Below are 14,532 nucleotides of genomic sequence, written 5' to 3' on the forward strand. Positions count from 1 at the left end.
TACCTCCCTTGCTTGTGTAATGGTCAGATGGCCAAACATTCTATCAGTTTTTAGGTAGTCCCACCAGGGAATACCCTCTGATTGTAAAGTTGACTTAGCAGATCAACAACGTTACTCCCACTGGTAATATCCTGCCTGTGGTGTGAGTAACAGTGCTTTGCTCACTCCTGCCTAGCTTGATATGACATACGCGTACAGCTCTATATAATACTGGGGTTGCTGTTGATTCCCTTCTCATTCCTTTTGTATGCTTTATTGTTACGTTGTTCATTCTTCATAGATATATATATACATGTATATATATATGTATATATATATATATATATATATATATATATATATGTATGTATGCTGGGCACTGCTTAGACCTGCACAAGCGCACTCAGACTTGCTTACTGGTACTTATATATTTTTACTGCTGCTTATTTGTGCTTACACCTGCTTACTAGTACCTTATTCATTATGACAGTGACACTTTGATTGAATGACATTTAGTTAAACATCTCATGCGATACTCTTATGTCGCTTTTACAGCAAAACGATATTCATTCCACATGAAAATTGATATGTGTTGTTGTTGGGCTTGAACCCTGAATGCCTGTTCATTAGGCGGATGCTCTAAACACTACACTATTGACGTTTACATTGATTTTGCATGTTTTTCTCTATTTGAATGATTTTGATGTGTAAGCTACTCTCAGCGGAGGGCAGTGACGTGCAAACACGCTGCGCTTTGCTTACACCTTTGATATTGCAGCAATACAAATGTATAATAGGGACACGGGGAATCTAATTGTGAAAGGTCTAGGGACGGGGCTCAACATTCCACTACGTGCTTGTTTGTTTACTACTTCAATTTTATTTCACTGTTCGTGGACACTCTTGTATGCTTAGCATACATTTCGGTATCCACGGACACTGAATTACTGACTTACTATTAGTGGCGGGCTCTAATAGTAAGCATAGTAGGTTGTGCAACTGTCTGGGCATGTTTATGCCTCCGTAGAGCACTTGTACATGCCTCCTGCACTCGCACACGTTTCCTGTGCACATCGAGAGTGCAGCAGCGTGCCCTCATACATATTCATATGGCACTGCTGCACCATCTGTAATGAGGACGCTCGGAGCAAGGCTAAAACCATCCTTGCGCCGAGCTTCTTGAATCCCTGACACACACACACACACACACACACACACACACACACACACACACACACACACACACACACACACACACACACACACATACACACACATCTCTGCAGCATTAATTTTTCAGACAGGTTTTCATGCAGCAGCACAGAACTATATGCAATGCTCTCAAAGAGCGAGGCTTCACTTCAACTATTAATCAGACAGAACACATAGTTCATCAATAAATAGCAGCAGATTGGCTCAGATCAGACAAATGGTCCCTCAGACAGAATGAGCTATGATGCATGCACAGTTTGCAACAGTAGCACATAAACTTAATTCAGTTCAAACCTTAATAAAATAGGAACAGAGCACTTCAAATGGACCTATTCACTAAAATAGTAATGGACCCAATAAATACAGCAAGTCGCATGTGAACACATTAACTGAGGTCTGCAGCAGTGGTGCATAAATGTAATTCAATTCAGACCTCAGTAAAATAGTAACAGACCTGCTCTAATCAAAGCAGTAGCTAAGTAACAGACCTATTCAGTAAAATAGTGACGGACCTAATAAATGCAGCAGTAGCAAAAGTTGAACAGTAGCACGGACACATGCTAGACTTGTGGAAGCAGTAACTGTAATGGTCCTGGTCCTGTTTATTAATAAATACATCAGCACAAGAAATAGCACCCGAACCATCAATAAATACAATGCAGCAAGAAGACTGATTCCTCCTTACCTAGAAAGCTGGAAAAATGCATGTTAAGGTTACTTTTTACTGTCCATAAAGTACGACAGGCAGGCTGCTCATGATGCTGACATCATCTCACATGCCTCTGCATGTGATGATGTCAGCAGAAAAAAAGCAGGAAAAAATAATTAAAAAAAAGCCTAGATATTTGTAAATAAAGGGGGCTACTTGGAAATCTGTGGCACCCCATTATCTGGACCTCAAAACTGGTAAGTGCCACGGAATTTGGTACAGTTGAGAGGTATGCATCCAGGGTGTCACATTTCCTGACCTGATCACTGAGCTGTAGCAACAGTGAAGGCAAAGAAGTAGTTTATATGCAATCTAGATTTAGCAAAGATTTGAGTAAGCCTGTTTCCTTAAAACTCAATAGATTTATGGCTACCGTTGAAAAAAAAAAAATGATTGAATATCTGCTGGTACCAACCTTGCTATATACACACAAAAAAATGTAAATGTAATGAGTAAGAAGCAGAGACACTGATTTATATTTTAAAAAGAAGTGAAATTTCATTTTTTTTAAAAATATTTTATTGAAATTTTATACACAAGAACAACCGCATTACCATACTAAAACAAATAACTATTTACACAAATGCCTGCATAAATGATTGATATAGATATTATTAAAATTCACTAAGCAGCCATAAACTGATTATAGAACAATAAGTCTGTATTAATTAGATCAATTTTATCCATTTATTATATTTTGTGGTTATTTTGTTTGCTTTCATCTTAAATGGAGACATTCCCCTTATGACACACAACAGTGACAGCATTTATAAAATCTATAAATGAAGAGCAATCTCATTTTCCAGTTTTTTTTTTTTTGTTTGTTTTTTTTTGTAGTCATTTCCTGTCTCTTGCTAATAAGTTTCAGAGACATGGAAGTTAAGACTTGGTAAGCATCCAAAAGTGGAGTAGTAAACAACACTAAAAGTTTAAGTTAACATAAATTTATCAGACTTCAATGCTTGCAGAAAATGTTGATTTTTTTTTACCCATAAAGGTTATAAAACTTTGGAATCATAAACCACATGCTGCAGTCTTTTTGATTAAGGATTTACACATACAACAACCAACACCTTCCTGTTTGCATATAATTTCAGTTCTATGTGGTGTACTAAATGATCTGTATAAAAATATCTAAGAGAATAACATGCAAAATAAAACAAGAATGATGCAGTTTATGTCAGGATATTAAAATAATTTGTATCTGTTGTTGTTAAAGTTGAGTCACTCATTTGGAGAGCATAATCCTAAACAACTATCTTTCATATGAAATGTATAGTTTTTATTTTGTATAAATATGATCTCCTTCTCTCAATATTTATTTGGAGATTGTTTAGAAAACCAGGAAATGTGTGTATTCTTTTATTATTAATACCTGGCATTAATTCAACTCTAGATTTTAAAAACTGCCTACTGATTGTACTATAAGCCAATTTACTCCCCTTTAAATAGTGTGTGTCAGGCTATTTAGTCCATCTTAACATTTGATTCTAAAACATTAGATTCTGCTTATCACTTTTTTAATTTCAGGCTGTCTCTGCATTTGGTTTAAATACTATAGGACTAAAGTGAATTACAATACTTTTATCTCAAAGCATGCATATATAAACTTTCTAAATATTTTTTAATATGCTGCTTATGTAAGCAGAATCTGTTGGATTATTATTAAAATAATTATTTCTTTAACAAACATTTCTTATTATTATTCAAGATATATATATATATATATATATATATATATATATATATATATGCTGTAATTTTCTGATTTTCTGAAGAATAAGAATTGAATGATAAAGCTACCCTTCTAATAACTAAAGCTATAGCATAAGTTTCTGTCAGGGAATCATATTCTACCATATTTCCATTCCCTTACACAATGTCCCAAAGCTAGTTGTTGGTGTGCCACAAGAACTTCAAACAAATTTTGTTAAATTGTTTAATAAGTTCTTTGGAAGGAACTAAATTATTTGACTGTATAATGTATAGTATTTTGGGAAAAATAACAATTTTGATTGAAATTAACATATCCGCCAGAGAAAAAAAATAATTATTCAAATTATTTAATAGTATTTTAGTATTATATAAATACGCTTATAATTTATTATCTCTTTACAATTATATGTAAGAATAGACTCTAAATATTTAATTTCTTTACTATCCCATTTAAATTCACTATTACTTTGCATTAAATAATGTAACTTTGTTATTTAATAAGGTGTTAGTTTTTATTCTGGTTTAACTCTAGACCTGGCATAATTTCAAAATAGCTTAATGATTTTTTATGTTTATTAGTAAAGGATCAGTATTATCTGTTGTTATTAGTATATTGCCAGCAAACAACTAAATATTGAAAGTTTTGTTTGTGTCTTTCTGCTTTTCCTGGTTAGGGGTCGCCACAGCGGAACTCCAGTCCGCTAATGATTGGCAGTTGATTTTTACGTATCGGCTTTCCAGGCTTGACGCACAACCTTCAACGAAGGTACACCCATTCATGCATGTCTCCACGCAGAAGACGCTCTACCTGAGAATCGAACCAGACAGCATCTTACTGTGAGGTGACAACACTCCTGTGCATTTATTTTAAATCCTTCTATAGCTGTGTTAAATTTTTATGTAATTGGGTAGAGGCTCAATATCCAAAGCAAATCAGAAAGGAGACTAGGGAAAATCTTATTTTGTGTTCTTGCTTATCTTTTTGACTAAGAAACAAAATGTCCCAGATTAAAATATGCTAATGATTTTTGAGAAAGATGTATTCATTGGAGATATAAAATTATTTTTGAAATCTATATAATTCTAATAATTAAGTTAAATAAGATCAATTTACTGAACTGAAGGCTGTATCTAGATATTAGGTTATTATAGATAATTATTGCTTATTGTTATTAGCATACTCAGTTAAAGTAATTGTTCTTTTGATGATATCTTGTGTTTGACCATTCAGTATAAACCAATTCTGATCTTCCTGTATTAACATAAATAGTACTACTTTAATCTGTTGGTAGTGCTTTACATAAAACAATGTAATAAACACTCAGTAATGATATAGGTCTGTTGACTCTCCAGCCGACACAAGCATCCTCCAAAAGGGCCTCATAGAAACAGACAACTGGTGCCAGAGCCATGGCCTCAAGCTAAACGCCAAAAAGTGTATAGTCATCCCCTTTGGCAAAAACAAAGTGCCCACAAATTACCACATAAGTGGTAATCCATTAAGTATGGAAGAAGTAATTAGGGACCTGGGGACCCAAGTTGATAGCAATCTCTCATTTGACAACCACGTGGCCAAAGTGGTTAGAAAAACATTTTATATAGCCCACCTAATCATGAAGGGATTCACATCTAGATCAGGGGAGGTCATCATGCCTCTTTACTCATCCCTCATCAGGCCCATGATTGAGTACAATGCCCCTTTTGGGATGTACCTTACCAGACACCTGCAGCAACTGGAAAGACCCCAAAAGTACCTCACCAAGAGGATCAAAGGGCTCAAACAGATGCCATATGCTGCCCGGTTAAAGAAACTCCAGCTCTACTCAGTGGCATACCGCCTGCTCAGAGGCGATCTGTGCCTGACATATAAAGCCATGTCCAACCCGGAATTAATGGACATGCTGCACCTCAGAAATCCAAATCCCATCAAGCTACATGATCGAGAGACTTGAACCTCAGCACTGAAATAAATAGGACATGCTGGAGGGACAGATTCATAGCCCAGAGGCTCCCTTCACTCTGGAATAAAATCCCAGTCCAGGTTAGGCAGAGCCCCTCATTGACTCTCTTCAAGAGGAATCTTGATGCGTGGAAGGGGGATCGTAGGTTTACCCCGGGTATCACTTCTGTGTCACTGTTAGACAGAGGCACAGTATACTAACCTTGAAAAAGGGCATAGCAAAATTAATTTAAAATGGGTGGCGAAAGCTAAACACACTCTGGCTAGACTTATAAATGCCCTAGGGCAGATAGCCTAGTATGAACCTATGAACCTATGAAAGAGCAAAGAGATAAATCTTTATCCTGTTTTAATAAAGAAAAATCATTGTGTATTTCTAAGATTGCAGTATGTTAAATTTACCTTTAATTTCCGTATGTAATTCTATAAAACAGATAAAACATTATGAAGTATTGTTTTCTACAATTCAAGAATGATGTCATCATTACCTGGAGCTTTATTTTCCTTTAGCCTTTTTATTTGTTCCTTTATTTCTGTTGTAGAGACATGATTTCCTAATTTTCTTATTAGTTCCAAAATATTTTTTATATTTCTGTTTTAAAAATCATCAATTACTTTTTCATTTTCTGCACATTATTTTTTTCATATTGTTTCTTAAAAGACTCCAGATGTTTTTCCATGTCTGTAAATATCCCATTACTAACAGGAATAGATATACTGTTGAGGTGATAAGTTCTTAACATCATTTTGCATTTAAGAGCTAACTTCTGTAAGGCTTTACTAATAGAAAATAAGAATGTAATCTGACTTTTTCTAAACAAATGGAAACCTTATACTGTATTATCTTCTGAAACTTTGCATTCATTTTTTTACCCAGTTATTATAATATACCTTTTTTCTCCCTTCTGTACTTTAACTTTATATTCTCTATATTTCTAGTAGTTCCAATAAGTCTTTACCCACCACTTTCTTTCATTCTAACACTAGGTTGAGACTTTGTTATATAAAACTCTTTTACTGAGTCCCATAGGATCACATCAACATTTTCAACATTGTTATATAACTCTCCAAACTGTTGTATTTCTGTTAGAAATCATTCTTTAAAATCTTTTAACATCATGATATAGCTGTCATTCCAGTAAACAAGCCAGTTTTCTTGGATTTCTAATTACAAGTATTTGCATTGTGATTTAATAAAGGATGTGACATCACCTTTACATTTTCTATTTGGGAAAGAAAATCATTTAAAATATATCATACAACTACATCTTTTTTAAAGCTTGCAGCAAGGAGTTCTTATGAATGTCTAGAATTCTAAGATGTTCAAATAATGAAAGATTCAGAAGATGAGTTTAGTATGGCTTTATACAGAAAGGATTGCTGAAAAAACTCTTTTTTACAAAGGGAGAGTATGCATCCTCATTATACATTTAGTAACATAAATAAACAACAGAGCTTAAGGATGTATAGATTAAATAGTAGTCAACAGGGCTTTCAGAGAGATTTATCTAATTTGAAGCAAGAGCTGTTGCATAGGGACTGCAAACATGATGGAGTCAGTAAGAGATTTAGTAACATGATAAAATTATGTGATAGTTCAGCAAAGCCTTATTTCTCAGCTGGGACTTTTGAGACAGTTTGGAACATTGAGTTTAGTCATTCTAGAGGGGTTATTCCTGTTTCATTATTTTATTCCAATGATATTAACAGAAAACATCAAGTGATAGTGAACAATTGGCATATATTGACTGTGGACGACAAGCTAAAATGTTTATTGGGGCGAAATCTGTTTTCAGGTATAAGAACACGAAGAATTTGAAGCAACTTCTATGTCATAATCATGTGCAGTAGAATAAAGTAATAGATAGAGTAGGGACATTTCCCTATGATGCGTGTATCTTTTGTACATTCATTAATAGTAGCAGTAGTTTTCGTCATCATATGTTAGACAGGAAGTTTGTATTTAACTTGACAGCAGATTGCAACACTAGAGATATCATTTATTTGGCTCAGTGCACTTTATGTTATTTATTTTATATAGGAAAAACTTATAGGAGCCTAAAAGAGCACATAAGAGAACAGGTCTATATTAGAACAATGAAGTTTCCAAACTTCAAGCGTTCTAATATCGACCCAGTTTCAGTGAATGCTGAAAATATCGAATAAACAGAAAACTGAATTTTTTCCTAGGGAAAGAATTTGGTTGTCCATTTCTGTTGCTTCGGTATTTTCAGCGCTGTGGTGGAAAGTTACGGGTCGGGTTCAGGTAAGTGTGCGATTGTGTGGACATGAGGATTAGGGCAGGTTAGGTGAGTTAGGGTTAGGGCATGGGTAAGGTAAGTGTACGATTGTGTGGATGTGAGGGTTAGGGTGGGGTAGGTGAGTTAGGATTAAGGCTCGGGTGAGGTGACTGTGCAATAGTGATGGACCTTAAGGTTAGGGTTTGGGTTAAGGTAAGTGGATAGTTAGTGGTGTATGTATAGTTTAGTGTAGGGTTAGGTGTAAGAGTTTAGGTGTATGTGTGTGGATTGCTGTTTGTTTGGTGTGCTTGTGTTGTGTGTATGTGTTTTGGAACAGCAAATGTTTTCCTTAGGAAAAAATTTGCTGTTCTGTATGTTCGATGTTTTCAACTTTCGTTGAATGGGGTTCGATATTAAAATACTCAAAGTTTTGAAACTTCGGTGTTCTAATATAGACCCTAAGAGAACATATTAAAAGCACCAGACTACTTCATGAGACCAATGCACTTGGACAACTTATTTGTTTAAGTGAAACATACTTTTAATTTTATGTTTATAGATAAGCTAGATTTTACTTTTAGAATGGATGATGTCTAGAGTCTCCTTGCTCCTTTATCTGTTTAAAATTTTCATTTAGTGGCTTACTGCTGGTTTTCTGCTGTGATAAACATTTCTGCAATGTTTTCTGCCTAGTGTAGCCAGTAGCTGTAATAGTGTTCATTATGATAATTGCATTTTTACTGAATTACTAAACTGTAAACTGTTTTTTTTCTTACTGAGAGTTGTATTTTCTGTTTGTGAGTGCTCTATCTGTGCTTTTCTGTGCATTTATTGTGAGGTTTCTGTGTTCTAATCAGGTAGCATTGTCTGGACAGAGGTCTGCTGTTATCCAGGCCTGGTTGCTTTGTTGAGTTTCCTGTGTTTTGGGCAGCCATCTTCTGCTGATAGTGTCATGTCTTTTCCGTTATTAAGACTAACAGGGTTTCCTGACCTTCTCTAGCATGAGTGATTGGTTGAAAGAGGAGGGGCTAGCAGGACTGGGTAGTAATTCAAGCTTCTAGATTCTTCTATCCTTTCTGTTATTTAAACCCTGTGTCTGTAGGGAGTTGTGCTTGTATTTACCAGGCTGTCGAGTGGTGATTCATCACTTGAACAAAGCAGAAATTCCTTAAGACTCCAGGAGCAGAATAAGTTATTTCTTACATTTATTTAATTGAATTGCACTTAACACATAATTGTATTATACAGCTAATTTACCACATTTTTCAGTGTTATAAAGCTTTTTCAACTGTTTCACTGTATTTGAGTAATGTTTTATACTGTTTTAACTATATCTTTCATTGCTAGTGTTTCATTACTGTAATTGCATTTTTACCGAATAACTTAACTGTAAACTGCTTTTCTATACTGAGAGTTGTATTTTCTGTTTGTGAGTGCTCTAGCTGTGCTTTTCTGTGCATTTTTGTGAGGTTTCTGGATAGAGGCCTGCTGTTTGTTTGTTCTGATTTCCTGCCAAGGAGTGCATCATATAACTGATTTGTTTGCAGATAAAAGCATTCTCTAGAGTCTCCTTGCTCCTTTATCTGTTTAAAACTTTCATTTAGTGGCTCACTGCTGGATTTCTGCTGTGATAAACATTTCTGTAGTGTTTTCTGCCTAGTGTAGATAGTAGCTGTAATAGTTTACCACCCCTCTCCCTATTGATGTCTTGTTCTTATACTTAGTGGCTTTCCAATTGCCTGCCCCTACTGTAAATTTGTTCTAGGACTCTCTTCCCAGTCATTCACTCATTCTACCTAATACAGAGAGAACATTTGAGAAGGCCAATCCACTTGGGTTCTTAACCTGGAATTATCTTTTGTTCGTGCTTTCTCCCTTTCCACTTTACTAAAAAAGACAAAAAAATGTTGCTAGAATCTCCTTGTGTTCTGAGTGTGCTTCTCAGCTGATAAGTATATTTTTTGGCATTTGTAACTGTTCAGAGTTGAATAAAAGAATAATTGAATTCAGTTCAGAATACAGTTTGAATAAATTGCATTTATTTAAACTGTATTTGCCTTAAAATTGCTACATACTCAAGTGTGCTAGCTTCCACTGTACTTGAATTGTTTTTAGTGCTGTTTTAGCTGCTTTGCTGTAAAAAAAAAAACATTTTAAGCTTGTTTCCTGCCTTTCCTGTTACCAGTCCAGTCCAGATATAGATTTGCTGTATCCAGAACTGTTTGTAAGCTTCTGAGCCCCCCCCCCAAGCCTTTCTGTGTTGGAGGGAAGCATTCTAGCTTATCAGCTGGAGTAGTAAGCACTAGGTAGCCTATTTACCACAAGAGGAATGGTTTCTGGCACAGAAATTGTAGTTTATTGTCTGTTTGGGCAGTTTTTCTATCTCTTTCAACTTTCTGGTTTAAAAGCCTGTGTTTGAGCTTGTTTCCTTCTTTTCCTGTAACTAGTGTAGTCCACATACAGATTTACTGTACTCAGGACTGTTTGTAAGCTTCTGGGCAACCTCAAGCCTTTCTGTGTTGGAGGGGAAGCCTTTTAGCTTATCAGTGGGAGTAGTAAACACTAGGTAGCCTATCTACCACAAGAGGAGTGGTTTCTGGCCCCAGAAATTGTGGGTTATTGGCCATTTGGGCAGTTTTTTTCCATCTCTTTCAACTTTCTGGTTTAAAAGCTCGCATTTGCACTTGTTTCTCACCTTTCCTGTAACTAGTGTAGTCCAAATACAGATTTGCTGTATCCAGGACTGTTTGTAAGCTTCTGAGCCCTCCAAGCCCTTCTGTGTTGGAGGGAAGCCTTCTAGATTGTCAGCGAGAGTGGTAAGCACTAGGTAGCCTATCAACTACAAGAGGGGTGGTTTCTGGCCCAGAAATTGTAGTTTGTTGGCCGTTTGAGCAGTTTTTCCATCTCTTTCAACTTTCTGATTTAAAAGTCCACTTTTGCGCTTTACCTGCCTTCCTGTAACTAGTCTAATACAGATGCAGATTTGCATATCCAGGACTGTTAGTATGCTTCTCAGCGGTGGCAAAGCCTGCTCTTCAATTTTTCTCTTACATCTGCTAGTTCTCTCCTCTCCTGCTCTTTTACTAGCTTATTAGTCTAGCACTTTACCAGACTTCTTGTAGCAATTATTGTAGCACACAAAAGTGCTACCAGCGCTAAACATTCTACAAGAAAACAGTTCCAGTACTTAATATTAATGCTCACCCCACCAGGCTTGTATAAATGTCAGTTCCCTGTCTTTCACCTATTAACCTGGTGAACATGGGCATCCTGAGGCAATGTAGCAACTGCCTCATGTACACCGACAACCCTCTCCTCTTACCTCCCAATATTCAGACTTGTGAGAGATGTACCTATATATCCACACTGGAAGCCATGATCTCTCCAGCCAAGACTGGAAAATCTGGTCAAGAGGAGAAGGTCAACACTTGCACCACACCACATGGAACACATAGCCCTCCAGAAAACACACCAGCACTGTCTTCACATAAAAACACAAACCACACACCCACCTTTGCAGAGGCTCTCAATAAAAATCTACCCAAGCAGCAGAGACCTCCAAGGCAGAAACTCACTCTACCACCACAACATAACACTAATCATGAGACACATAACTATCCTAAACAGTGTGCCACTCAACCAAAGCCCCTAAGGCAAAACAACATGCCCAACACACTAGTCATTGGTGACGCAATAGTGAGGCACACTAATGTCCCACTCACTAGGGTGAATAAGGAGAAAGTAACAGTCAGCTGCCTGTCAGGTGCCAGCATCTGCCACATAATGCATCCACTCGGATCCCTCAACAACAGGTACAAATATGACTCTGTCATTGTACATGTGGGTGTGAATGACCTGAGATGTACCTCCCTGGACTACATGAAAAGAGACATGGAGGAGCTCTCGGATTATGTAGCCCAGGCTTGTATGACCCTAGCCCTGAACAGCATCCTGCCATCACCCAAAATGATACTACAGTACAAGCAGAAAATGATTGATTTCAACAATTGGCAAAGTTTCTGGTGTCATTACAAGGGGATCCAGTATCTGTCTGCCTGGGATAACATGATTGACAGACTTCGATGCTTTGTCAGAGATGGCCTGCATCTGTCACCTTTGGGCTTCCGGGTATTGGCCAAGGCTCTTGCCACCCCTATAGTGCCTTTTTAGGTGGTGTTCCAAAGACTAAATTACTGCCATAACAGCTACAAACAAATGCAATCTGAGGGTCATGCTGCTCAACCCTAGAAGTCTAAATCTCAAAATGCACTTACTCAAAGCACTCCTTTAAATGGAGAACATCAACATTTTTGGTGTAACAGAGACCTGGTTCAAGGCAGACGAAAGCACCCTGCACTACCAGGCTATAACTCATTCCATATCTTTCAGCCCCAGAACTTGGACCGAAGCTCCAAAGGTGATGGTGTTTCCATATTCATAAATGATGCGCACACCTCCAGAATGGTAGCCAAGCATAACACATCAGAGATACTTCAGGTGCAGCTAACTTTGGGTAAGACAGCGATTCTGGTCGTAGCCTGCTATAGGTCCCCAACCATGTCCCAAGACTCACACTCCACGTTTCTAAGCACCTTGGAGAATATTAGGGTCCAACCTAGCAGTCTCATACTGGGTGACTTCAACTACCCCTCCACTAACTGGGAAATCTACTCATGTACCACTACACTTGCTCAGCATTTCCTGGAATTCATTAATTCCAATGCCCTGGCCCAGCTTATTCTTACCCAAATTAGAGGTAGCAACATCCTTGACCTGGTCATTACTAACATGGGCGACCATTGCTCAACTCCAATAGTCAACTCCTCCTTGGTTAGCTCCAACCACAAACTAATCACCTTGGAAATCCACACCCCGCCCCCCCCACCGCAAAGGTAACCACCATGAAAAACTTCAACAAAGCTAACTTTGGGCTCCTAAAAACAGAGATGGCTAACTTCACTGCACCCATGCAAATGGAGAATAGTTGCATGACCGCCGAATCATACACCAATGCACTGTACGAACACGTGCACAAATGCATGGATCTCACCATATCCAATAGAACCAAGATGCTCTCCTCCAAAAAAAAGGAAGCCAATCTGGTGGTCCCCTGCCATAAACAAACTCTGCAAAAGAAGGAGGAAACAGATGTGGAATAAGGTGAAGTCCCAAGAGTGGAAAAACTCCCTTATCAACCTCAACAAAAAGTTGAGCTCCATCATCAAATTCTCTAAAGCTAGCTATGAAAACAGAATTGCAGCAGATAGTAAAAACAACCACAAGGCCTTCTATAGTTATGCAAAGAATCTCCATGGCAATATCCAGATCTGCTATGAGCTACTGCACAATGGTACATCCTATACCGAGCCAACAGACATTGCCAATATACTGGCCAACAGATTCACTGCCAACTTTACCACTCTCTCACCACCAAAGAACCAATCATAATGCCAGTAGATTGTCAGGCACCCAGTATTACTGCTGCACAGGTTAAAACAGCACTGTCCAAGGCCTTGAATACAGCTTGTATGGGACCTGACAATATCCCTGGCTGTATTCTAAATGAACTACAGAGTGAACTGGCACCTCACCTTTGTGCCCTGTTCAATCACAGCCTCGCCTCAGGCTTTATCCATACCGAATGGTGCACTGCTACAGTCATCCCTCTCCACAAAGGAAGAGCGACTACAGTCCCTGGGAACTATCACCCCATTAGCCTGACAAGTCTGATATACAAACCTATGGAATGCATCATCATGAACTTAATAAACAAGGATATAGGGAATCTCCAAACTCTGGATCCCACACAGTTTGGTTCTGTAAAGGGTAGATCATGCCTGCTCAACTTGGTCGACTTCTTTGAGTCAGTCACCAGAGCTGTGGATGAAGGCAAGGTGGTTCATACAGTCTACCTTGATCTGGCCAAGGCCTTTGATACCATTCCGCACTCAGGAATCATAGAAAAACTCACTAAACTATTCATCAACCCCTATATCACTAGGTGGTTTCCAAACTGGCTCACAGTTAGAACCCACAGTGTGAAAGTAGCTGACTCCAAGTCAGACTGCTGACTAGTCATGAGTGTAGTCCCACAGGGTTCAGTCCTGGGTCATCTCCTGTTTGGTATCTACTTCTCTGAAGTCCAGACCAACACAAAGGGACTCTGGCTGACAAAGTTCGCATACGATTGCAAGTTGGGAGCTGTTATTAACTCCTCAAGTGATGTTGACATCCTACAGAAAAGTCTCACTGAGACCAATGACTGGTGTCAGAACTATGGCCTTAAGCTCAATGCCAAAAAAATCTGTCGTCATCCCCTTTGGGAAAATCCCAGTTCCTATGAATTACCACTTCAATGGTAGTCCACTGAATACAGAAGGCATTATAAGAGATCTGGGAAAACAGGTTGACAACAACCTCTCTTTTGACCACCACACTGCCACTGTGGTCAGAATGTCCTACTATGTGGCACATCTCATTACTAAGGGTTTTGCATCCAGGAAGAAAGAGGTCATTGTCTCCCTCTACTCTTCCCTCATTAGGCCAATCATCGAGTACAATGCCCCATTCGGCATGCACCTCAGTAAACACCTGCAACAACTGGAGAGGCCACAAAAGTACCTCACAAAGGGGATCCTAGGCCTTAAACTCTTGTCCTATATGGACAGACTCAAAAAACTCCACCTATTTTATGTCTCATATTGCCTACGTATAGG

Source organism: Protopterus annectens, chromosome 1.part0 (genome assembly GCF_019279795.1).
Source record: "Protopterus annectens isolate FY-2018-M chromosome 1.part0, PAN1.0, whole genome shotgun sequence".
NCBI lineage: Eukaryota > Metazoa > Chordata > Ceratodontiformes > Protopteridae > Protopterus > Protopterus annectens.